The 24,942-nt window shown below is 43.0% G+C and overlaps 1 protein-coding gene across 5 annotated transcripts in view; it reads right to left on the reverse strand.

The window, feature by feature from the left end:
- The window catches only part of LOC132396811 (coronin-2A-like), a 169,774-nt gene that overhangs the window by 78,858 nt on the left and 65,974 nt on the right, over positions 1–24,942 (reverse strand). For 4 of the 5 annotated variants that reach the window (XM_059974763.1, XM_059974761.1, XM_059974764.1 and 1 more), the window contains exon 2: positions 21,461–21,587. The exons of the other annotated variant lie outside the window; for it this stretch is intronic. The gene's annotated coding sequence lies outside the window, so the exon portion shown is untranslated. The remainder of the gene's footprint in view (positions 1–21,460; positions 21,588–24,942) is intronic. 5 annotated transcript variants of the gene reach the window in all.

Genomic DNA, 24,942 nt, shown 5'->3' on the forward strand with positions numbered 1-24,942 from the left:
TGTGTACCTTCGGGCTCCTGTACTTCCTTCCTGATGTTAGCAATGAGAAGAGGGCCTGTCCTGGGTGATGAGGGTCCTTAATGATGGACACCGCCTTTTTGAGGCTTCACTCCTTGAAGATGTCCTGGAGGCTACGGAGGCTAGTGGCCATGATGGAGCTGAATGCCAGAACGCAAAATCAACTGTTTCCAAACACCAACTCTTAGGGCATATTCTGCACTTAGCAAAATATTAACTTCAGCAACCAATCTTTAAACCTGAATGTGGACTGTAGATGAAATTTAAAATGCAGCTCTGGACAATGGGCTCCTAGAGCTGTGAACAGCAGTTAGTTGAAGAAAACAGACATTGCTGATTAACATTAATTTTGGATGTCTGGAGTGCGGGCACAAAGAGGGAGATTTGAAAGTCATATGTAATTCAAAGGAGGCATTGGAGATACATTGTAAATATAGAATTGTCCTTTGACCTTTGTCATATAATACTGGGCTGAACACACCTCTTCCTCCGATGAGTGTCTCACTTTTGTTGAACAAAAGACTACTTCATATCTACCAGCTGTGTCTCTCCAGTGACGTTGTTCACATTACAACACCACAAGCTACTTAGTGTATGTGAAAGGTCAGTGCCACCGATGTATGGTTTACAGTCTCAGTTTAGGTAATATAGCTGTGAATGAGCTTTGAACTTCAGTCCTTAGCTCTGCCCAGGGAAAAGGGAGAATATCTGGAAGTGACAGACAGCAAGAAAGGCGACAACAAAAGTTGCAGCGTGTGAAGGCAGGCAGGCTATAAACACAAGGGAGTCTGCAGATGCTGGAAATCCAGAGCAACACACACAAAATGCTGGAGGAACTCAGCAGGGGAGCCAGCATCAATGGAGAGGAATAAAGAGTCGACGTTTCATCGGCCCAGGCATGTTACAGTCAAGAGAGCACATTTGTAACAGATTCACTAGCATTTCTTGCGTGCTTGTACAATTAGGTAATGATGACAGTTCGCACTGACTGGACTTGCAATCCTTTCAAAAGAGTGCCTCAGGTGCGAGAAGGAAGCACGCTATCCAAGTGAAATGTTTTGCCGACTACGGAATTCAAGAGGGTGGAAGTGGATAATTTGGGGGAAGGCACAATAAGTGGCACTGGCACCACACCAGACAAGGGTGAAGTCAGGACAAAGAGCAGAGAAAACCTGGAACAGTGTCACAAGAAGCTGAAGCAGCCGGTGGGCACCAGGATGATGGGGAGCTGGGTGGGGGCAAAGGCAGGATCGGGAAGGGGGGGGGATCTCTAAACAGTCTTCCAGATTGATAGTTTTAGGCAAGAGCAGTAAGTACTTAACTAATTAGAGTGTAAGGAGTTAAAGTCCAGATGAACACTTATTTGATCAAACAGTGGATTAGATGAGGAAAGGCTAAATAAGCTCTCTCTACTCTGTGATGCTTTGGCTGCTGTGGTTTTTATTTCAAGACTCACGGAGTACCTGAAAGTGAAGGGTGCAGGAACACTGTGTGGAAAGTGTACATTAATTACAGCTTCTGCCTGGTTTAGGGGCTACTCCACCAGCAATAATGGTACTTGTTATGTAACTCCAACACGTTAAACTAACGCAAAGGAAAACAAGAAAGCCGAGAGATGAGAGTCTTGAGTTTGTTCTTTAAGCGAGGAACATGCTTAACAGGTGGTGGCATCCTGATGCATGCAATTCACTTAGTTTTTTTATATAACCCATAATTAATTAGTTAAGCAACAAGAGTGCTTAATCAAACAATATGTTTACAATATTACTCAAATATTAAAGGTGATGCTGCCGACTGTAACATCAAACAGCGAGTTGTTGGTCTCCCCCCTCGCTGCGGCAGGTGTGATATCTTTCTCTCCCTTGTCAGTGAGAGAGCGTGTGGCATGTCGAACTGTTAGGTGAACAGTGGATTTTGATGGACTCCAGATCCTGGTCTTTGCTATTGCTCACTTGCCGGGTGGTGGTGGGGGGGTGCAGAGGCTTTGCTGAAGCAGGTGGGGGCAGGTTGATGCTTCACTACTGCTGGTGCATGGGAGAGGGGAGCGGGGCTTTGGGGTTCTAACGTTTTCCTGTCATTCATTATTTAGGGTATTTCTTTCATTTGTGTGGATGTCTGCAGAGAGTATGAATTTCAGTTGTCTATTCTCTGATATTAAAAATGGATCTATTGAACCACTGATATTACTAAAATATTAAATATACAACAGTACTAAGAGGTTTAAGTTTGAGATGATTGTACAAGCACAGTACAACTCTAAACCTTGTCAATCAGAGCAAAATCTAATTCTAGCAGTACCAGGGCTGATGTTGATAATTGGCAATTATAATGCAGGAAATATTATTGCTATCTGTAATGGTAATATTGCCAACATCAATTTTCCTGAAACAAAAATGTGTCACAGACAATGGTGTTTATTGTTAATTTAAGATAAATATTAGGCAGGACATGAAGCAAAATCTGTGTGATCAACATATCCTTTGATTCCTTAATATCCAAAAATTAATCCTGAATAAACACTGTGATCAAGCACCGATGGCCCCCTTTGGTAGAAAATTCCAAAAACTCATTAGACCCTATGTAAAGAATTTCCTTCTCTTCTCTGTCCTGAGTGGGAGGGCTCCTTACCTTGAGACTGTAACTGCTGACTCCTGGCACATCAGCCAGAGAACACATTATCCCTGCGTCTACCCCGTCAAACCCAAAAAGAATTCCAAACTTGAGGAAGTATAGGCCCAACCTGATCACTCCGCCGTTGAAGAAAGTACCTACTATCCCAGGAACCAAACTGGTGAATATTCTCTGTAAGTACATCCTACTTTACACAGGGAGTCCAGACCTGTACACAACTTTTCAGGTTGTTATGTAGTCCTAGGGTTAATTTTTTCTGTGGATTGTCACTTTGAAACACTGGCAGAATGAGACTGACTTTTGGACACTGGTTGAGGTGGCGGAGGGAGGGAGATAGAGAGAGATAGCAAGAGAGTGAGAGAGAGAGAGAGATGGAGTTTTTTGATGGACAAGTGATGTTATGGTTTCTCTGCAGCTTGTTTTGAATATACAAGAACACACAGACATACGCAGTTAGAGTCAAAGTAGATTCTGTCAATGAAAGACACCAGTGAGTTGGTCGCTGGTTTAAACTTTCAGTAGACCAAAAGGGGTGAGTTGAGATTGGCTCAGAGTATTGATAAATGACTCTCACAAGTTGCTGCAACTGGAAGAAGTTTGCAGGAAGAGAGGCAAGGAGAGAAAGGTTTGAAACAGATGAAACCTAGTGACAAAGAGATCACAGTTTGGACTCTCTCTCCAAATAGCCCGTGAGGGTGAGTTTGTTTCCATTCGAATACGAAAGTGTGGTTGTCACGTAGTTAATCCACAGGAGTGGGTTCTCTGGTGAGGGGAAGCCTTTGTGAATACGTGTGTGTTTACCCTTTTGTCTGGGTGTGGTAGTTCACTGAAGAAAGGCATCCCTGTGGCAAATCCCTGTTGGAGTTATTTCGTATGTCGTGGAACCGGATAAGTGGCTAAAACATCATGTGTGATTGGGGTAACCTTGGGGAATCTACCGGTGAGTCAACCCTTGCCTGGGTGATGGTTCCCTTAGTGATAAGCTACTGTTGGTGATAATCCATACGTGGATTCTGTTTGAGTGTCCTGTGGCCACCACTTTGGGATGTCCCGTAGCTGAATTCGGATCTGGTACCACTTGTGTTGAAAGGATATTTGTTGAAGATCACTGTCGGTGATACTTCGTGTGTGGAGTGGAACAACTTCAGAGATAAAAATCTACTGTATTGCTGTCGTGGAATCTGTGGAATATTGACGTAATTGCCTTCTCACAACACTCGCCTTTGGATTACAAACATCTCGCATTAATTAACCTGTGCATTTGAACTGAACTTTTCTTACATACCATCGTAAGACTGTATCACTTACCACCTGAGCTTGAATAAGTTTGGGAACTTTATTTGACAGCCAGACAGACAGACATACTTACTTTATTGATCCCGAGGGAAATTGGGTTTCATTACAGCCGCACCAACCAAGAATAGTGAAGAAATATAGCAATATAAAACCATAAATAATTAAGTAATAATAAGTTAATCATGCCAAGTGGAAATAAGTCCAGGACCAGCCTATTGGCTCAGGGTGTCTGACACTCCGAGGGAGGAGTTGTAAAGTTTGATGGCCACAGGCAGGAATGACTTCCTATGACGCTCAGTGTTGCATCTTGATGGAATGAGTCTCTGGCTGAATGTACTCCTGTGCCTAACCAGTACATTATGGAGTGTATGGGAGTCATTGTACAAGATGGCATGCAACTTGGACAGCATCCTCTTTTCAGACACCACCGTTAGAGAGTCCAGTTCCACCCCCACAACATCACTGGCCTTACAAATGAGTTTGTTGATTCTGTTGGTGTCTGCTACCCTCAGCCTGCTGCCCCAGCACACAACAGCAAACATGATAGCACTGGCCACCACAGACTCGTAGAACATCCTCAGCATCGTCCGGCAGATGTTAAAGGACCTCAGTCTCCTCAGGAAATAGAGATGACTCTGACCCTTCTTGTAGACAGCCTCAGTGTTCTTTGATCAGTCCAGTTTATTGTCAGTTCATATCCTCAGGTATTTGTAATCCTCCACCATGTCCACACTGACCCCTTGGATGGAAACAGGGGTCACCAGTGCCTTAGCCCTCCTCAGGTCCACCACCAGCTCTTTAGTCTTTTTCACATTAAGCTGCAGATGATTCTGCTCTCACAATGTGACAAAGTTTCCCACCATAGCCCTGTATTCAGCCTCATCTCCCTTGCTGATGCATCCAACTATGGCAGAGTCATCAGAAAACTTCTGAAGATGGCAAGACTCTGTGCAGTAGTTAAAGTCCGAGGTGTAGATGGTGAAGAGAAAGGGAGACAGGACAGACCCCCGTGGAGAATCAGTGCTGCTGACCACTCTGACTGACACCCAGTGTCTGCCAGTCAGGTAATCAATAATCCATGACACCAGGGAAGCATCCACCTGCATCACTGTCAGCTTCTCACCCAGCAGAGCAGGGTGGATGGTGTTGAACACACTGGAGAAGTCAAAAAACATGACCCTCACAGTGCTCGCCGGCTTGTCCAGGTGGGCGTAGACACGGTTCAGCAGGTAGACACCTTTTTAGACACCATTTACACCTATATATGCATAACACCGTTAACTTTTGATTTACCTGGTTTAAGTAACTATATGACGTAGTTACTAATAAAATAGTGTTTTGTTAACAGCAAAACCAGGTTCCAGGTGAGTTCTCTTGCTGCTGATACCTTTACAGGGTTGCGTGTACCTAACAAGGTGTACTCTTACTCATGGTCGTTTCAACTGGAGCATGGTGTCAAACCCTCTTGCAGACCTTCAGTTCCTGGAAATTTATCAGTTTTTAAATCGTAATTAGACTTATAGATAGGAGTACTGCAAACTGCTGCGACATTCGTGGACTCAAGGCCTTAAACCATAGTGCCACCTGTCAGCAGCCGCCATGGGAGAGGCGTTGAAGCTGGTGCACTCCACCAGGGGCAGTGGGGTGCGGTGTCCATGCTGGAGTCAGTGCTGCCCCCCCCCCCCCCCCCGGTGTTCAACTGGCTGAGGACAGGCTATATCGTGGTCGACTGCATCAAGGGCTCAGGGTCTGTTCTATTTATTTTACACGACTGTACTTTTACTAATATCTTACATGTGCTTGCTAAATTGTCTGTGCTATGTGTGCTTTGTGCTGTGTGTGACTGTTGGTACTGTGTTTTGTACCTTGGCCCTGGAGTAATGCTGTCTCAACTGGCTATATTCATGCATTTTCATGTATGGTTGAATGGCAATTAAACTTGAATTGAATTGACATGGTTAGAGGGATAAGGGTCAAAGACGGGCAAGTGGGACCAGCTCAGTTAAGCAACTTAGTCAGCACAGATGAGTTGGGACAAAGGGCCTGTTTCCGTACTCTATAACTGCATGACTCTATGACAATCCCAATTCTCCAGTACCACTTTCTCTTTGACACGTGGTAATTTCATTCAGCTTCTTGTTAATTTGGCGTCCATTGCTCCTAATCAAATTTCAGAACATGCAGTGCCTTTCTCCATGAACATGGACATAAAATAATGTCAAATTTCTCAGCCATGACCTTATCTCCCAAATAATTACACCTGGCTTTGTCTGTAGCACATCCTCATTGGTGAACTTTTATCCAATGGGATTAGTGTTGGTAAGTAAAATAGTTCACATTGGCCATGCTTGGGTAAAGGCCTGGTTCTGTCCTATATGACTCTAAGATGTTACTTTTTTCTAATTAGTACTGTGCAAAAATCCTAGCCTCATTTATATAGCTAGGATTTTTGCACAGTACTGTATTTGTCAACATGGAGCAGAAAGCAAGTTTGTAAGCCTGGCAGGAACCGAGGATGTTGGGAATGGCAAGGGTGGGCTGCCACAGGAGGGGTGTGGGACTGGTGGCAGAGAAGTAGTGTCAGTCACGGGGGGGGGGGGGGGGGGGGGAGTGTCACAGGTACAGACACACCCAGCCCTGAGACAGCAAAGTCATTTGATTCCAAACAATTGGTTTATTGATCGATTACAAATTGTCTCTCCAGTCTTTTCCACCCCCTTCTTATTTCCCAACCATGATTCTCTTCCCCTACCCCCTTCCGACTCAGTCCACAGTAGACATGCATATCAGAATCGAGTTTATCATCACTCACGTATGTCACAAAATTTTGGGGTTATTTTTGTGGCAGCAGTATAATGCAATACATAAAATTACTACAGTACTATACAAAAGTCTTAGGCAACCTAGTTATATGAATGTGTGCCCTAGACTTTTGCACAGAACTGTATCTATAGACCACTTTCTATTCTACTTACTCTTTCATTCTCGATACCTTAGTCCTCCTTTGCTCTAATATGATTTTTTAATTACTCATTTCATTTTTCTTACTCTTTCATTTAGATCTGATATTATCTTTAAATATTCTCATTAGCCACAACTGGACTACTCTTCCCAATAAAGCCAAGCTCTGAGGGATTAGCAATTGAAACAAAATCAGAAGTCTCAAGTAAAAACAGATTACAAAGAGTAAACATTTTGGTATAGAATTTCCAAGTTTCTATCCCAGTCAATTCTCAGCTACATAATTAGTAATGAAACTCTACTTCTGACCACAGCACTTTAAAAAAGTAACCCATATCATTGTCAGCAGCACTGCTTTACATTTCAGTCAATGCTCAAGCATCATCCTGATGGTATGATACCCCAATTCCCATTCCCATTCTGATACGTCTGTCCACGGCCTCTTCTTGTGCCCAGAAAAGGCCACCCTCAGGATGCAGGAGAAACACCTATAATCCGTCTGGGTGGCCTCCAACATGATGCCATGAATAGAGATTTCTTCTTCTGGTAAAATAAAGTTGCCACCCTTCCCCTCTTGCCCTATTCCCCACTCTTACCTCTTCTCACCTGCCTATCACTTCCCCCGTGTCCCCTCCTCCTTCCCTTTCTCCTGTGGTCCATTCTGCTCTCCTATCAGATTCCTTCCTCTCCATCCCACCCACCCACTTATCACCTTTTAGCTAGCCTCCTTCCCCCCCATCACCTTTTGATTCTGGCGTCTTCCTACTTCCTTCTCAGTCCTGAAGAAGGGTCTTGGCCCGAACATTGACTGCTTATTTGTTTTTGTAGATGCTGCCTGACCTGCTGCATTTTGTCTGTAATGCTCAAGTTATACCTGACTTAATAAGAAGAGAGATGTGGATTTAAGTGGTGCTTTTCAGCTGAGGAAGCACTTCTTTGCACCTGTCTGTAGGACATGTGACAGCCAATCAGGACACACCGTACTCATTCAACAAAATGTAAAACTAATGATCCAATCATTCCTTTCTGGTGGTATCAGTTGAGGGATGAATTTTGACCAGGATACCTGGATTAACTTCACTGTTATTCTTCATGTCAGTTTCCTTGTTTATCACCCAAGCAGTGGATGGAAAATGGAGTTATTTTGTAACTTCACACAGTGAGTGCTGAAAAGCTCAGTTAGTTCAGTTCCTGAATTAGCTCTACTGAGTAGACATTGCAAGTCTCAACGAGTACATCATGGAGTTCGGGCCCTCACCTGTCTTTCTGGAAATTAGTCAGATGTAAGCTTATATGACTAAATCATCTAACAGGGCCTCTCCCATCCAAGGGACAGGATGGAACAGGTCCCAGGCAGCAAGTGTGTTTTAAAATATCAGTTTGCAGAGATGGAAGTATGCAGGAGATACTGATGAATAAAACTATTTGCCTCCACTTTTACTTGCTGGGCTACTTGAGTATATTTTCATATTTAGCCAAATAACTCTTTGCTCAGATGCTAACAGTCATCAGTACAACTATAGGCAGCATCCAGGTTCCATAACGGTCCGATCCTGAGAGATGACTGTAAACCAATTTTCCCCAAGTCGGAAATGACTATTTTCTGTATCTACCCATATGTATCATTCTACACACATCTACTGAAATTCTTTTATTTCATTAGATAGTCACCTAAACACTACCATTTTTTCACTATCAGAATATATAGTGAATCCAAGTAATAATAAAAAGTTTTGTGGTATTTATTACATCTTAAAACTGGTTTAAAAATGTTTGGGTAAATTTGTGTAAACTTAGATTTCCATAGTCACCCATAACCCAGAGAGCCTCCGCATAAGGAAAAAGAAATGCTTGCATATTTATGACATAACACTGGGAGGCTCCAAAGTGAATGGAGTATTATTTGGGGTGTAATCACCTATTGCAATTTAGAGTCAGTACAAGCCAATTTGCACACCAGAAGCTCCGAAGATCAGCCACTGTATCTTGACCAGATCATCAAATGGTTGAGGTGTAAATATTAGCCCAGGTCAGGTATGTCATCTCCCTTCCAACTGAGGCAAGGTATTTTTAAGTGTGTCAGAGAACGCTGGCACTCCAGACACTGGTCAACTGCAGAAACCTCAGTCTAGATTTACTAGAATGTTACCTGGGTTTCAGCACCTCAGTTACAGGGAAAGGTTGAACAAGTTAGGTCTTTGTCCTTTGGAACGTAGAAGGTTGAGGGGGGATTTGATAGAGGTATTTAAAATTATGAGGGGGATAGATAGAGTTGACGTGGATAGGCTTTTTCCATTGAGAGTAGGGGAGATTCAAACAAGAGGACATGAGTTGAGTTAGGGGGCAAAAGTTTAAGGGTAACATGAGGGGGAATTTCTTTACTCAGAGAGTGGTAGCTGTGTGGAATGAGCTTCCAGTAGAAGTGATAGAGGCAGGTTCGGTATTGTCACTTAAAGTAAAATTGGATAGGTATATGGACAGGAAAGGAATGGAGGGTTATGGGCTAAGTGTGGGCCAGTGGGACTAGGTGAGAGGTAAGCATACAACATGGACTAGAAGGGCTAAGATGGCCTGTTTCTATGCTGTAATTGTTATATATGTATATAAAATCTGTGGTCACAGAGCACATCTTGAAACCAGGACCTTTTGACTTCAAAGTATAGGATTGTCACTGAACAATGTTGCTGACAGGTCCAATATTACACTCATCCATTGTGCTTCACAAACAAGATTTGTCTGAAGCATGGACCAAGCTTATTGCTTCCTAATCCAACTATTAGTGAAGCCAAGTGGAAATACTACTCCAAGCACAGCCGCAATTAAATCCAAGAATTTCTTCAGATACCTACACAGAGGCAAGAAATCCACTGGAATTCAGTAAAAAGCTAGTCTGAATAATGACAGCTATGAAATAATTATTTTGTTGCTTTAAACCTATCTTTTCCACTAGGATGAATAAGATCTACTGTCTTTACACATTTTGGCCTATACGTGACTGCAGAACAACAGCAATATACATGTCTCCTTAATGATTCATCAGTCCAGGATCAATTAAGAAAAGACAGTAAATACCAGCACTGCCAGTAAAATTAGTAATTAGTAATTTGCTGGTATAATGTTTCGCTATTAAGACAAAAACAATACAAATTTATATAACACCTTCAGTATGGCAAGCTATCCCAAGAGACTTTGCAGGAAAGCTTGAAAGACAAAATGTGACACCCGTCTACAAAAGAGGATATCAAGTGACTAAAGTTTGCTCAAAGTATTAAGTTTAACAACGTGTGTAAAAGGAGGAGAGAGAAGGAGTATAAGAGAGATTTAAATCTCTTAAACCTCTCTTTTAATGGTTGTACATATTTGGAGAACTAGTTGAGCAATGTCAGTAGTCCAAGCTGAGGGATGCTCTCTCTTATTCATATGTGCTTTTAATCAACATACTGCCAACATTGTTGACTTCAAAGCTTGTTGATCTGATGTACTTGCTAGAGATAACATGACATTACAGATGCTGGAATTTGGAGCAACATACAAATAAAAATGAAAGATCTCAGTGGATCAGGCTGCAACTGTGGAAGGCAATTGGTGGTTGGCATTTTGGGTAAAGACCTTTCATATGGTTGGAGCTGAGTTCCTCCAGCATTTTGTTTGATGCTTTCTGGTGAAATGCCTGTCACCATGGTCCTCTCATAAGCATTTTCCTAACTGCTACCTGTTTATGCCACACAGATATCCAAAGAACCAATGGCAATCAGTAAATTTGGTTTACAAAGACAAGAGATGCTATGGGAGTTGGAGTGGATTTGTTGGGAATTTTCAAATAGACTTGTACAGAAACACAAGGTGCTACAGGACATCAAGAAATGAACAAAATCTATTAATTGGATCAAACTTCAAAAGAGCTAGCATGGACACAATGAACTGAATGGCCTCCTCCAGGCTGTACCGTAGTGACACTACCCCACACAATTGGTGCATTGTTGTCAGAAGCTATCAAAGGATGGGTACAACTGAGAGCTCTTAACATACACGGCCTGACACAGGAGAGTCTTGTGCTTCACTACGTGCACTGTCATTTAATGGAAAATCAAAGTCTAGCTCTCTGCTTCCCAGCCAGTAACACAATGCCTGCAAACAACCTGTTGATAAAGACTTCTGCAATTATTAGTAATGCTGCTGGTTAGCACTGTTTTCCAAGTAGCGTATCAGGCAAGTGGCTATCTACTATAGTGGTAGTTTATCTCCAGGGAAGTGCCTTGGAGGGTGGGAGGGTGGGGCAGAGGTGGCACTTAGAAGCTTCAGATAGCTGCACTGAAGATGAGTCATTTCAAATATTTCAAGTATAACATCTTGTTTGCACTCCCAAACTCTTTACCTAGAAAGATAATAAGTGCCTGCAACAGACAATGCTCCAGAGATCAAGAAAGTAAAGTCAAAGTCAAAAGTAAAAATCAGAGTACATGCATTTCACCACATACAACCCTGAGATTCATTTTCCTGCGGGCATACTCAGCAAATCTATAGAATAGTAACTGTAAACAGGATCAATGAAAGAGCAAGAGCATAGAAGACAGTAAACTGTGCAAATGCAGATATAAATAAATAGCAATAGATAACTAGAGCATGAAATAACAAGATGAAGAGTCCTTAAATTGGGTTAAATTGGGAATGTCTCAATAGATGAGTGTAGTTACCCTCTTTTGTTCAAGGGCCTGGTGGGTGAGGGGTAGTAACTGTTCTTGAACCTGGTGGTGTAAATCCTGCTTCACCTGTACCTTCTACCTGATGTCAGCAGTGAGAAAGGAGCATGGCCTGGGCGGTGAGGATCTTTGATAATGGACGCTGCTTTCCTACAACAGCATTTCATGGAGATGTGCTCAATGGTTGGGAGAGCTTTACCCATGATGTACTGGGCTGAATCCACTGCCATTTGAAAGAACACAGCACAAGAAATCTCCCCACCAGCACTGGGAGCTGCAGCACAAACACAAGCCCAGACAAAGAAATCATATTCACATAGCACTTCCCTTGAGCTGAGAAGGTCACTATGCACTCTCCAGCAGAGCAGTACTTTGCTAATGTATTTTGTAGGAAACACAACACCCACATTTACATTCAGACAAACCAGCAAGTAATCTATTGAAATAATGTTGATTAAGGGATAGATACCGTCAATGGCAATAACTCCTCTGTTTTATTCCTACATAAGATACACTAATTCTCAGCAGATGTGTGGAGCTCACTCTGGCATACTGCCCTCCTCCCTCATCTGACTAACCTCAGCAAAACTCCCTTCCAATGCACTGCTACATTCTCAACACTCCCTGGCTAAAGAAATTGCCTCGGAATAGCTTTAGTTAATTTCTTAGTAACTGATTCATAATGAAGGCCTCTGTTTTTGCTATATCCAGACAGCCAGAATATTCTGGGTTTGAAAGTCATACTTAGCCACACAAAGTAACCCAGCAATACAGTGGCTTGCAGCTGCTGGATCTCATTTACAAAACAAAGGACTAATAACTTTGCAAATAAAGCGCGAAATATAGACTTGGAAACATTGTTTGTTTAGTGCTCCAAAATAATTGCCCTGTCACCCCTTCTCTTCTCCTCAACTGCCCATCACCTCCTTCTGGTTCCCCTGCACCTTCACCTTCTTCCGTGGCCCAATGTCCCCTCGTATTAAATTCCTTCTTCTTCCGCCCTTTACTTCACCCCCTCTCAGCTTCCTCCTTCACCCCCACTCCTCCACCCAGCTAGCTTCTCCCTCACCATGGTCTCGCGTACAACTCGTCAGCTTGCACTCCTTCCACACCTCTCCCCCACTTTCTCATTCTGACTCCTTTCAGCTCTGATGAAGGATTCTGGTCTGAAACGTCATTCCCCTCCATAGATGATGCCTGACATCCTCCAGCATTTTGTGTGTGTTCTTCAAGATGCCTAACATCTGCAGAAACTCTTATGATCAGAATCAGAATCAGGTTCATTATCGGCGGCATGTGACGTGAAATTTGTTAACTTAGCAGCAGCAGTTCAATGTAATACATAATCTAGCAGAGAGAATAAAAAAAAATAAACCAAGTAAATCAATTACATATATTGAATAGATTTTAAAAAACGTGCAAAAACAGAAATACTGTATATTTTTTAAAAATACAGACTACAGAGGGGAAGAAGTGTGTGCCTTCAGGCTTCTGGACCTCGTACCTGATGGTAACAGTGAGAAAAGGGCATGCCCTGGGTGCTGGAGGCCCTTAATAATGGACGCTGCCTTTCTGAGACATCGCTCCCTAAAGATGTCCTGGGTACTTTGTAAGCTAGTACCCAAGATGGATCTATATCTTTGCATCTATTTTATCAAAATTTCCAAATTACTGAGCCTGCGGTAACTGTGTTGTATAACATGAACTTGTATGTATAAGGAGGTTAGATCACTCATGCATGGCAAGGTGTCATGTGGGAAATTATAAGGAGTCTGGTCTGGATCACAAGGAAATTATAAGTAATTATAACTTCATGTCTCATTGACACGGAACCAGTCTTGTAAATTTTGATTTCTTATGTTTAACCACAAGAGACACAATCTGTTTGGTTTCTGTTCTAATCCCACAGCTTTCCATTAGCTAGAAACCAGTCTAATTATTACATACACATTGAAAGAACATATGTCAGTTTCACCAGAGGATAACCAATTATTATCTCTGAAGGACAATATCCTGAACAACTGACTTGGCAAAATATGTTGGGGACAGAGTTTTGATCTGTACATTAAGAGAACAGATACATAGAAACATAGAAAAACATAGAAAAATACAGCACTGCACAGTACAGGCCCTTCAGCCCACAATGTTGTGCCAACCCTTAAACCCTGCCTTCCATATAACCCTCCAACTTAAATTTCTCCATATACCTGTCTAGTAGTCTCTTAAATTTCACCAGTGTATCTGCCTCTACCATTGACTCAGGCAGTGCATTCCACACACCAACCACTCTCTGGCATATTTTCCTTTCAATTAGTTTAATGTTTTGAAGTTACGAAACATACAACTTATTCCCTCATGTTCACTCACTATAGGAAGGATGTGGAAGCATTGGAAAGGGTACAGAGGAGATTTACCAGGATGCTGCCTGGTTTAGGGAGTATGGATTATGATCAGAGATTAAGGGAGCTAGGGCTTTACTCTCTGGAGAGAAGGAGGATGAGAGGAGACATGATAGAGGTATACAAGATATTAAGAGGAATAGATAGAGTGGACAGCCAGCATCTCTTCCCCAGGGCACCACTGCTCAGTACAAGAGGACATGGCTTTAAGGTAAGTGGAGGAAAGTTCAAGGGGGATATTAGAGGAAGGTTTTTTACTCAGAGAATGATTGGTGCATGGAATGCACTGCCTGAGTCAGTGGTGGAGGCAGATACACTAATGAAATTTAAGAGACTACTAGACAGGTATATGGAGGAACTTAAGGTGGACTATTATATGGGAGGCAGGGTTTAAGGGTCGGCACAACATTGTGGGCTGAATGGCCTGTACTGTGCAGTGCTGTATTGTCCTATAACATGTGACATAACTGCACCTATACCATAAGACGAAGCGACACAGTCAAGCTTCACTTGATGACGTGGATCATAATGTGTGAGTACAGTGTCTTACACCACCATTTCCTTTACCTTTTGAATGACATCTCACACTGCTTTGTCCATTGCCATTTCTTCCTAATCGATAGTAATGAGTTCAAGGGGTGGTGTACAGTAGCCAGGTTTGGCAGAAAGCTGTTATAGTAATTGACAAATCCTAAAAAAGGGCCACAACTGTAGCATGTCCTTTGACCTTTAGGGCATCCACCACTGCTTGAATTTTCTCAGCACACTTGTGTAATCCTTGAGCATCGATGGTGTGACCACAGTAAGCGATGCTTGGTGTAAAGAATTCATACTTGTCGCATTCTGCTCTGAGCCCACAATCTTCTAATCTTTTTAATGCTGTCTTGTAATTTTGGAGATGTTCCTTGTCATTCTTACCAATAACGATGATGTCATCCAGGTAACACTGAGTGCCTGGGCAGCCTTACAGCAGCTGGTCCATAGCTTTCTATCAGAGTGCAGGTTCAGATGCTGCTCCAAAAGTAAGCCTATTATAGTGATAATGCCTATGGTGAGTGTTTATGGTGAGAAACACTTTGGACTCTTCTTCCATCTCCATCTATAAGTAGGCTCAGCTAAGTCCACTTTGCCGAGGTTGTTTTCCTCCAAAAAAATTTGCAGAGATATCCTCTAACCTGGGCAGAGATTTTTGATCTACCTTCAGTAGATGGGTTGATGGTGACCTTAAACTCACCACTGATCCTGACATCTCCATTCTTTCCTGACTGCTGGGACCACTGGCATTGCTCATGGGCTTCACTCAAACATGGGACGAATTTCTTCAGCCTCCATGCAAACTATCTCACTGGCTATTTTATCACAGATTGCTATAAGGAACTAGCCGAGATTTACCGAACTTGGGTGTGGCATTTTCATTCAACACTATTTTACCCTCGATATGTTCAAGTTTTCCAATGCCGTCCTTAAACACCATGGTGGCGTCATCAGTAGCTTTCATAATTCTCTTTAAATTGATTCTGTTGCGGCGGATGTGGCATAGATATTCAATCAAGTTGTAGTTATCTCAGCCCATCACGTCCCCACAATGCTGACCCTCCTGTTTTCACCACAATATGGCTTGTTGGTTGTTGTATTTCACTGTTACAATTGTCATTGTCACAGAAGTTATCTTTTCTCCAGTGTAAGATCTTAGCTGGATATCTGCAGGCTTCAGTTTAGTACCTTTGAAATGCTATTTATACTCACTTTGTGGAATGACTGCAACAGCCACACCAATGCCCAATTCCATTTTAATTAATTTGCCTTTCACTTCCGGTGTAAGCCATATTGCTTGTATATTGTTAGTTTTCACATTGTCAATCTCAGGGGTTTTCACATTGTCAATCCTGCATCACTCTCATCATTATCAGATTTTTCATCAGCAGCATGCATGTTAGTGCTCTTTTTGAATCTGCAACTTGACTTTTTACCTTTTTTGCTTTCCTGTCTTTTTATCTTTAGGATTTTTATCTAAACTAGGGGTTCCCAACCTGCTGTCTATGGAACCCTTGCTTAATGGTATTGGACCACGGCATAAAAAAGGTTGGGAAACCCTGGCCTAGACATTGTAATTTTGTTCATGATTGCTTCCATTCCCAACTGCAACTGTCTCTGTCTGCAGTTTCCATTGATACTGTTATTTCAACTGCTGTTTTCAATGTAAGTTGTGCTTCAGTTTGGAGCTGGTTTTCACTTAGGAAGGAAGTACAGGAGCCTCGGGACCCTATCATCACATCCCGTCAATCATCAGGCTCTTGCAACAGAGTGGATAACTTCACTCACCCCAACAATAAACTGATTCCACAAACTATGGACATCCTTTCAGGGTCCCTACAACTCATTTTCTCTATATTATTTATTTATGTGGGGTTTTTTTGTATTTGTACAATTTGTTCTCTTTTACACATTAGTCATTTGTCCACCTTTGTGTGTAGTTTTTCATTGATTCTATTGTTTTTTGTATCTACTGTGAATGGCCACAAGAAAATTAATCTCAGACGTTAGTATGTAGTGACATAAATGCACTTTGATAATAAATTTACTTTAAAGTTTCCTAACAAATACTTTTTAAAATTTGTGTATAACAAATAGTAATTGCAAAGCAGCACAGGGAAGAAATACTACTAAGTATACAGTACATGTATGTCAAATATTTAAATTAAATAAGTAGTGCAGAAACAGAAATAAAAGAAGTAGTGAAATAGTGTTCATGGTTTCAATATCCATCCAGAAATCAGATGGTGGTGGTGAAGATGATGTTTCTGAATCATTGAGAGTGTACCTTCAGCTTCTGTACCGCCTTCCTGATTGCAGCAATGACAAGAGGGCTTGTTCTAGATAGTGGGGGCCCTTAATAATGGATGCCACCTTTTTGAGGCATCGCTCCTTGAAAATGTCTTGGGTACTACAGAGGTTAGACCCACGATGGAGCTGACTAACTTTACAACTCTCGATCCTTTGCAGTCACCAACCCCCTCCACACCAGACAGTGATGCAGCCAGTCAAAATGCCCTCCACAGTACATCTGCAGAAATTTTAGAGTGTTTTAGCTGACAAACCAAATCTCCTCAAACTCAAAATGAAACATAGATGAGTAAATGCAGCTGCATTTTAAATCCAGTCCAAGGTGACTATCGCCTTGGGAATAAACTCCACAGCAGCTCTCTGAGCTGATTCAGTTCCCTTTTGTCGAAATGATGCAGAGACCCACAAAGTGTTTGGTGCCGGAAACAGCTGAAAATGACCCATAAATCCTGAAATAGGGTTGGTACATGAAAGGAAAACAACTGGCTAATTCGTCCAAGTGACTAGTAGAAGATCTGGCCTCTCCCCTTTGACGATCATATTACAGCACACGACAAGCTGCAACTCCTTACACAATGCATCAACTTGTCATGACATCACCTGTCATGACAAATGCAGCCCACAGCATACCAACCTGTCACAGGAGTCTCACAGCTACAGTGCAGTCACCGAACTGACCAGGGCTTGGAAGCCAGCAAGACTCTTTGTGAGCTGTTTAACTACAAACCTCCCTCTGTTATGAAAACATGGCAAAATGAATTTCAAAGTATTTGAGCCATCTGTTTGTTAATGGACATAAATTGATGCTCTATTGAAGGATTTCAACAGTACAGCCTAATGCAGAGCCTCTGCTTTCAGGCTTGGAGCTGCAACAGAACAAAGACAGCAGGCACAGGAGAGCAGGTGCAAAAGGGCTGGTAAGAGACAGCAGGTGAGGAGAGGGTGCGGGAGGGTTAGTGAGAGAGCTGCTGAATCACAATATGTATGGGATACCTATGAAAGGGGGCAAGAGAGGGCTGCTGAGGGAGTGGGTACACTGACTGGATATTTAAAGGCAACACAATAACTAGAACATGACAACCACAGCGTGCATTTAATGACTTTATATTCTGTATACTAGATTAACCCATGCAGCTCTGACAAGTTACCTTGCACAGAAAAAAAGGATGCAGGTTTTAAGTTAAGTGGCAAAAGAATTAGGATGCAAACATTTCAAGTACTGACTTCTACAAGGTTCCCAGAAATAATGTATTTATTCAGAGCCCATTGTTGAGATCTGGATGTGAGTAAAGGAAATAAATCCAACAGCGATTTTCAGAAGAGAGCTGGATAACGACTTGAAGAAATGATCATCAGAGGCAGTGCTGACAAAGCAGGGATGTGAAACCACATGGAGAGCTCTTTCCAAAGTGCTAGCACAGGTGTGATGGGCTGAATGGCCTCTTTTGTTCTATGTCAGTCTGGGGGTGGGACACAACAGTCAACACTCCTGCTCACACTCAGCCTAACATAATACAAATCCATGTGCTCTCTGCTAAAATACACATTTTTGTTTTGCCTAAAGAACTAGATTTCATGCCTTCCTCTTCCACAACTAACACTGTAGTCTATTTCTCATCTTTGCTATCATACACATCACATTTCTGGAACAGTCTTCAACCTATAGCCACTGTTAAAATGGCCAACTTAGTGCTATGTATTGGGGTAATAAAAGGAAGCTGCTGGAGGAATTCACCCATTCCAGCAGTATTTGCCCCCACAGATGTGCCTTTACCCGCTGATGGCACAAATCTGTTTTTATTTTGTTCCGGATTCAAGCATCTGTAGTCTCTTATATCTCAGTATTGGGGTAGTATACTGTCATGATTTGAGGATTGGCCAATGGATCAAAAACGCAGAGGGAGGAGATTTGGATCCATTGACCAATCCTCACTGGGTCTGGAAAACAGGTCATTTGCAGATTGGTAATCTGTAACTAGTGGGGTACGATAGGGGGGGGGGGGGAGGAATAAGCACTGAGATCCAGTTGTTCATTATCTGTATCAATAATTTGAATAAGGTGATCAAGTTTAATATATCCAAGTTTATCGCTACAGATCTATAACAAGTCTGGTCCATGTGATGAATGCAGTGAAGGTTCAGGGGGATGTTAATGGGTTAGGTGAATAGGCAAGTATATAACACATGGAATGGAATGTTCAAATTAGAAAAACTGAGGTTGTTTATCTGAGCTATTGAATAGTGTTGATGTTCATGTACATACTGTATATTCACAACAATTAACATAGCAAGCAATTAGGAAGTCAAAAAGTATACAACCTATTATTCGAGGATTCGATTAGGGGCACTACCCTCAATTAAACAGGGCCCTGATTAAGACAACGTATGAAATATTGTGCATATATTTCACTTTTCCACAAAATAAAGGCTGTAGTTACAGAAGGAGTGCAACACAGGTTCACCAGAAGGTCAAGAGAACTAAGGCTACAATCTCTTGAGTTTAGAAGAATGAGACACAAGTGCATTGAAATGCAAAAAAGATTCTTATCTTTCAATCCACACTGGAACTACCAGTTGAGGTTGGACAACTTTCCGATGATGTTCGGTCCCTGTGCACTTCACAATCCCACCAGTGGTCACCCCTCATATCCACTCTCAATGATACGCCAATTAGAACATGGGCTCCTCGTTGACTGGGGAATTGACCAATTATCCTTTATTCCCATGTCCAATTCATTTAGAACTGATAAACCAGATCTGGGTGAACCCACAAAAAGCATCCAGACCGGACGGGGTACCTGGTTACATAATAAAGACCTGTGCTGATCAATGTGCTAGTATGTTCACTGAGATCTTTAACCTCTCACTTTGGCAGTGTGTGGTACCCACCTGCTTCAAGCAGGCTTCAACTATACCAGTGCCCAAAAGAGCTTGGTGACCTGTCTCAGTGACTATCGCCCAGTTGCTCTTACATCTACAGTGATGAAGTGTTCTGAGAGGTTGGTGGCGAAACATATCACTCCAGCCTGAGAGACAATTTAGATCCGCTCCAATTTGCCTACCAGAAGAACAAGTCCATAGCAGATGTCATTTCGTTGGCTGTTCACTCAATCCTGAAACATCTGACAGCAAAAGATGCATATATCAGGATGCTCTTTATCAAATACAGCTCAGCATTCTATACCATCGTCCCCTCTAAACTAATCAGTAAGTTTCAAGACCTTGGCCTCATTATCTCCTTGTGCAATTGGATCCTTGATTTCTTCGCTTGTAGATTACAGTCAGTTTGGATTGGCAATAAAATCTCCTCCACAGTCACCATCAACACAATTGCATCACAAGCCTGTGTGCTTTGCCTTTCTTTACTCACTTTACACTTATAACTGTGTGGTTAAACACATCTCCGGTGTCATATTCAAGTTTGCTGATGACACCACTGTTGTGGGCCATATCAAAGGAAGTAATGAATCAGAATATAGGAGGGAGATTGAAAATCTGGCGGAATGGCGTCATAACAACAAGCCCTCACTCGATGTCAGCAAGGCCAAGGAACTGATTATAGACTTCAAGAGAAGGAAACCAGAGGTCCATGAGCCAGTCTTCATCACAGGACCAGAGATGCAGAGGGTTAGCAACTGTAAATTCCCAAGTGTTATTTCAGAGGACCTGTCCTGAGCACAGCACATAAGTGCAATTGCGAAGAAAGCACAACAGAGCCTCTGCTTCCTTTGAAGTTTGCTGAGATTCGACATGACATCTAAAACTTCAACAAACCTCTATAGATGTCTAGTGCAGGGCATATTGACTGGCTGCATCACAGTCTGGTGTGGAAACCTTGAATGACCTTGAATGGTAAATCCTACGAAAAGTAGCGGAATCAGCCCAGTCCGTCCTAAGTAAAGCCCTCCCAAACATTGAGCACATCTACATGAAATGCTGTCATCCATCATTAGGGATCCCCACCACCCAGGACATGCTCTTTTCTCGCTGCTGCCATCTAGAAGAAGGTACAAGAGTCTCATGACTAGCACCACCAGGTTCAGGACTAGATACTACCCCTCAACCATCAGGTTCTTGAACAAAAGGAGATAACTACACTCAACTTCACTTGCCCTATCACTGAACTGTTCTCACAACTAATGGACTTCCTTTCAAGGATGCTTCGTCTAACTTTTTCGATATTTATTGCTATTTATTTATATTTGCATTTGCAGTTTCCTGTCTTCTGTACTCTTGTTGAACACCCTAGTTGGGCACTCTTTCATTGATTCTGTTATAGTTACTATTCTACAGATTTGTTGAATATGCTAACAAGAAAATGAATCTCAAGGTTGTATATGGTGATATATATGTACTTTGATAATAAAACTTATTTTAAAGTTTGAACAGAGTTCAGAGAAAATTAAAACACCACCACTGCACAACTCTCCTCCCCATCAACCACTCCCTCCTCAAGATTTACATGCAGCAGTGACAAGGAAAATAATTCTCACAAGCTCAGAACATTTCTGGAGGGGCAGAACCCTTCTTCCCACAAACAAAAAAATGCCAAGAATGAAAAGAATCATTTTCAAAACCCTGATTCCCAGTTTAGAGGAAAAAAGATCAAACCTTGCAGGCGTTTCAAGTTGAGTGAATCCCAGGAATATAGCTGCACGGTGGAATCGTTGGCTGGGAAGGCTTTGGATGTTGACTGGTTTCAACACGTCTCCTCTCAAATGTCATCAGCTTCAGAATCCTAAAATACGCAACAGGTAATCTCAAGTTTCTGTAAAAACATTTCTTTCCAATAACCTTTGCAGCTATGTAGTTTTAAATGTGTAACATTAACATGAACTAATTTTAAGCCAGTGATTTTCTTCATCTCCATTTTCAAGTACACAGTTCTATTACTGCAAAATCAAAATTTACTTTTATTTCAAAAGGGCCTACAAGTCAATGATTGGGTGGTTGGCCCAGTAGAACTCTCAGGTCAGTCACCAACAATAAAATTCAGGACACGTGTCTCTCTAGCTGGCTAAATCCAACAGCACAAGAATTCCAGAGATGGGGGTTGGGGGGAAGGGACACACTTAACAGCTAAATTAATGGCCAACTTTTAGTCATTGGCCCATCAGCAAGGTATGGCTTCAAAATGGTCAAGAGAGGAGATTACTCACAAGGATTAGCTTTGCCCCTCCCATGTGGGTGACACCATTTTGGGAGAAATGTTGTTGCATTCACCACAGGAAAATAATTTTCAATTATGTAGCACTGAAAAAAACAGCTCATCCAGCCACATTTCTAGACCACTACATTTACAATATGGAGGCAAGCCTGGTTCACACTTGTTCTTCCAACCCCTGGCAACAGTTTACTTGTTCCTCCCTGTGTGTTTATCTTGCTTTCCTTGAAATGGGTCTCAGCTATTTGCCTGAACGATTCCACCCAGGACCATATTATAAATCATATTATAAATTCCCCACTGGAGGTCTTGTGGCTTCTTTTCAGATTCTCAACAAGTATTAAAGACTTCTATTGGGTCACCTCTTTACAGTTTCCTTTGAAGAGACTGGAATCAGATGTATTGAAATTTGATTGAATCCTTCTCAGTCCTGGCATTATTCTGAGAAGTCCGGTACACTTTAAGTCCTCTTAAGTCATTTTTATAACATGCAGAGCAGTTTGAGTGTACTCCCAAGTCCAGTCTAACCAAAGTTCAATACCCTTAAAGTCCTTACAAAATCTTACTGATTAATAAGCGATCTGCGATAGCCTTATTTTGAATTAAATTGTTCATGTACTTAACTTGTAGTTAACAAACTTTTCAATGTAAGACTGAATCAAATTTACAGAATGAAGTGTACAACTCACAGAAAGATTCAGGTTTATCAAGAGGCAGGAAACTGCAGTCAACTCAAAATGCTCTACATCACAAGAGAGAAACAAACTTGGAACAAAAAAGCAAATCAATACATTATGTTCATTTATGAAATCTAATTTATCTCCTGGAAATAAACTGCTGCTGTAAATTACGTCATTCCCATCTACAGTTTGTTTGATGATCTATTTGCACATGATGGTTCTCAACTTATTTTTCCACTTAACATTCAACTTTAAGAATTTACCCTGTTCTCAGATTGAGTTCCACTCGACTTAAAACATTATGCAGAAATTGACTGAATTTCCCTCCCCACATACACCCAGTTCTCCCTGTCATTGAGCCTCATTCAGGGAGGTTTCTACCAGGGCACTCTCTGTGCCTTTGCCAGCTGACGAGCTTGTTCTTCAATAACATCTCATTATTAACATAAAACTCATCATTACTTAATGAAACGATTACATTTTTAATCACTGTTACTCAGGCATATAATCACAAGCAACGTCCCGAAGTGTGACACGTGCAAACCCCAGGACCCATCTGTGCCTCCTCACCAGGGTGCTGAGGATTGAGGGCAGGGTGCATGGGAGGGAGGAAGATTTCCAAAACCTTATTTAGCAGGTGGCTGTAAAGAGGAGCCCTGAGTGATGATTATATTTAACCACATTTGCAGCCCAGCTTTCTCCTGAAAGGCAGTCACAGGGTCGGAGAGAGAGTGCGAAGAGAACATTGCCAAGGGAGCTCATGGCATTTGGCAGGGCGCATCCGTATCAGAAGGGCAGTTCAGGCAACAGGGCTGAGGCAGAGCTTGCTGGAGGAAGGGCATAACGTAGGGAGCGCTTGGCTATCAGAGGGCCATTGGAGGCAGTATGAGACTGTGAGAGGGGCCGTGTGAGGAGTGTGTGACTGACAGAGGGGCCGTGTGAGGAGTGTGTGACTGTGAGGGACCGTGTGAGGAGTGTGTGACTGACAGAGGGGCCGTGTGAGGAGTGTGTGACTGTGAGAGGGGCCGTCTGAGGAGTGTGTGACTGTGAGGGACCGTGTGAGGAGTGTGTGACTGTGAGGGACCATGTGAGGAGTGTGTGACTGACAGAGGGGCCGTGTGAGGAGTGTGTGACTGTGAGAGGGGCCGTGTGAGGAGTGTGTGACTATGAGGGGCCGTGTGAGGAGTGTGTGACTGTGAGGGGCCGTGTGAGGAGTGTGTGACTGTGAGGGACCGTGTGAGGAGTGTGTGACTGTGAGGGGCCGTGTGTGTGACTGTGAGGGACCGTGTGAGGAGTGTGTGACTGTGAGGGGCCGTGTGAGGAGTGTGTGACTGTGAGGGACGGTGTGAGGAGTGTGTGACTGTGAGGGGCCGTGTGAGGAGTGTGTGACTGTGAGGGACCGTGTGAGGAGTGTGTGACTGTGAGGGACCATGTGAGGAGTGTGTGACTATGAGGGACAGTGTGAGGAGTGTGTGACTGTGAGGGACGGTGTGAGGAGTGTGTGACTGTGAGGGGCCGTGTGAGGAGTGTGTGACTGTGAGGGACGGTGTGAGGAGTGTGTGACTGTGAGGGACCATGTGAGGAGTGTGTGACTGTGAGGGACCATGTGAGGAGTGTGTGACTATGAGGGGCCGTGTGAGGAGTGTGTGACTGTGAGGAACCGTGTGAGGAGAGTGTGACTGTGAGGGGCCATGTGAGGAGTGTGTGACTGTGAGGGACCGTGTGAGGTGTTTGTGACTGACAGAGGGACCGTGTGAGGAGTGTGTGACTATGAGGGGCCGTGTGAGGAGTGTGTGACTGTGAGGGACCGTGTGAGGAGTGTGTGACTGTGAGGGACGGTGTGAGGAGTGTGTGACTGTGAGGGGCCGTGTGTGGAGTGTGTGACTGTGAGAGGGGCCGTGTGAGGAGTGTGTGACTGTCAGAGGGGCCGTGTGAGGAGTGTGTGACTGTGAGAGGGGCCGTGTGAGGAGTGTGTGACTGACAGAGGGGCCGTGTGAGGAGTGTGTGACTGTGAGAGGGGCCGTCTGAGGAGTGTGTGACTGTGAGGGGCCATGTGGGGAGTGTGTGACTGTGAGGGACCGTGTGAGGAGTGTGTGACTGACAGAGGGACCGTGTGAGGAGTGTGTGACTGTGAGGGACCGTGTGAGGAGTGTGTGACTGACAGAGGGACCGTGTGAGGAGTGTGTGACTGTGAGGGACGGTGTGAGGAGTGTGTGACTGTGAGGGGCCGTGTGAGGAGTGTGTGACTG

Source organism: Hypanus sabinus, chromosome 7 (assembly GCF_030144855.1).
Source record: "Hypanus sabinus isolate sHypSab1 chromosome 7, sHypSab1.hap1, whole genome shotgun sequence".
In the NCBI taxonomy this organism is placed as follows: domain Eukaryota; kingdom Metazoa; phylum Chordata; class Chondrichthyes; order Myliobatiformes; family Dasyatidae; genus Hypanus; species Hypanus sabinus.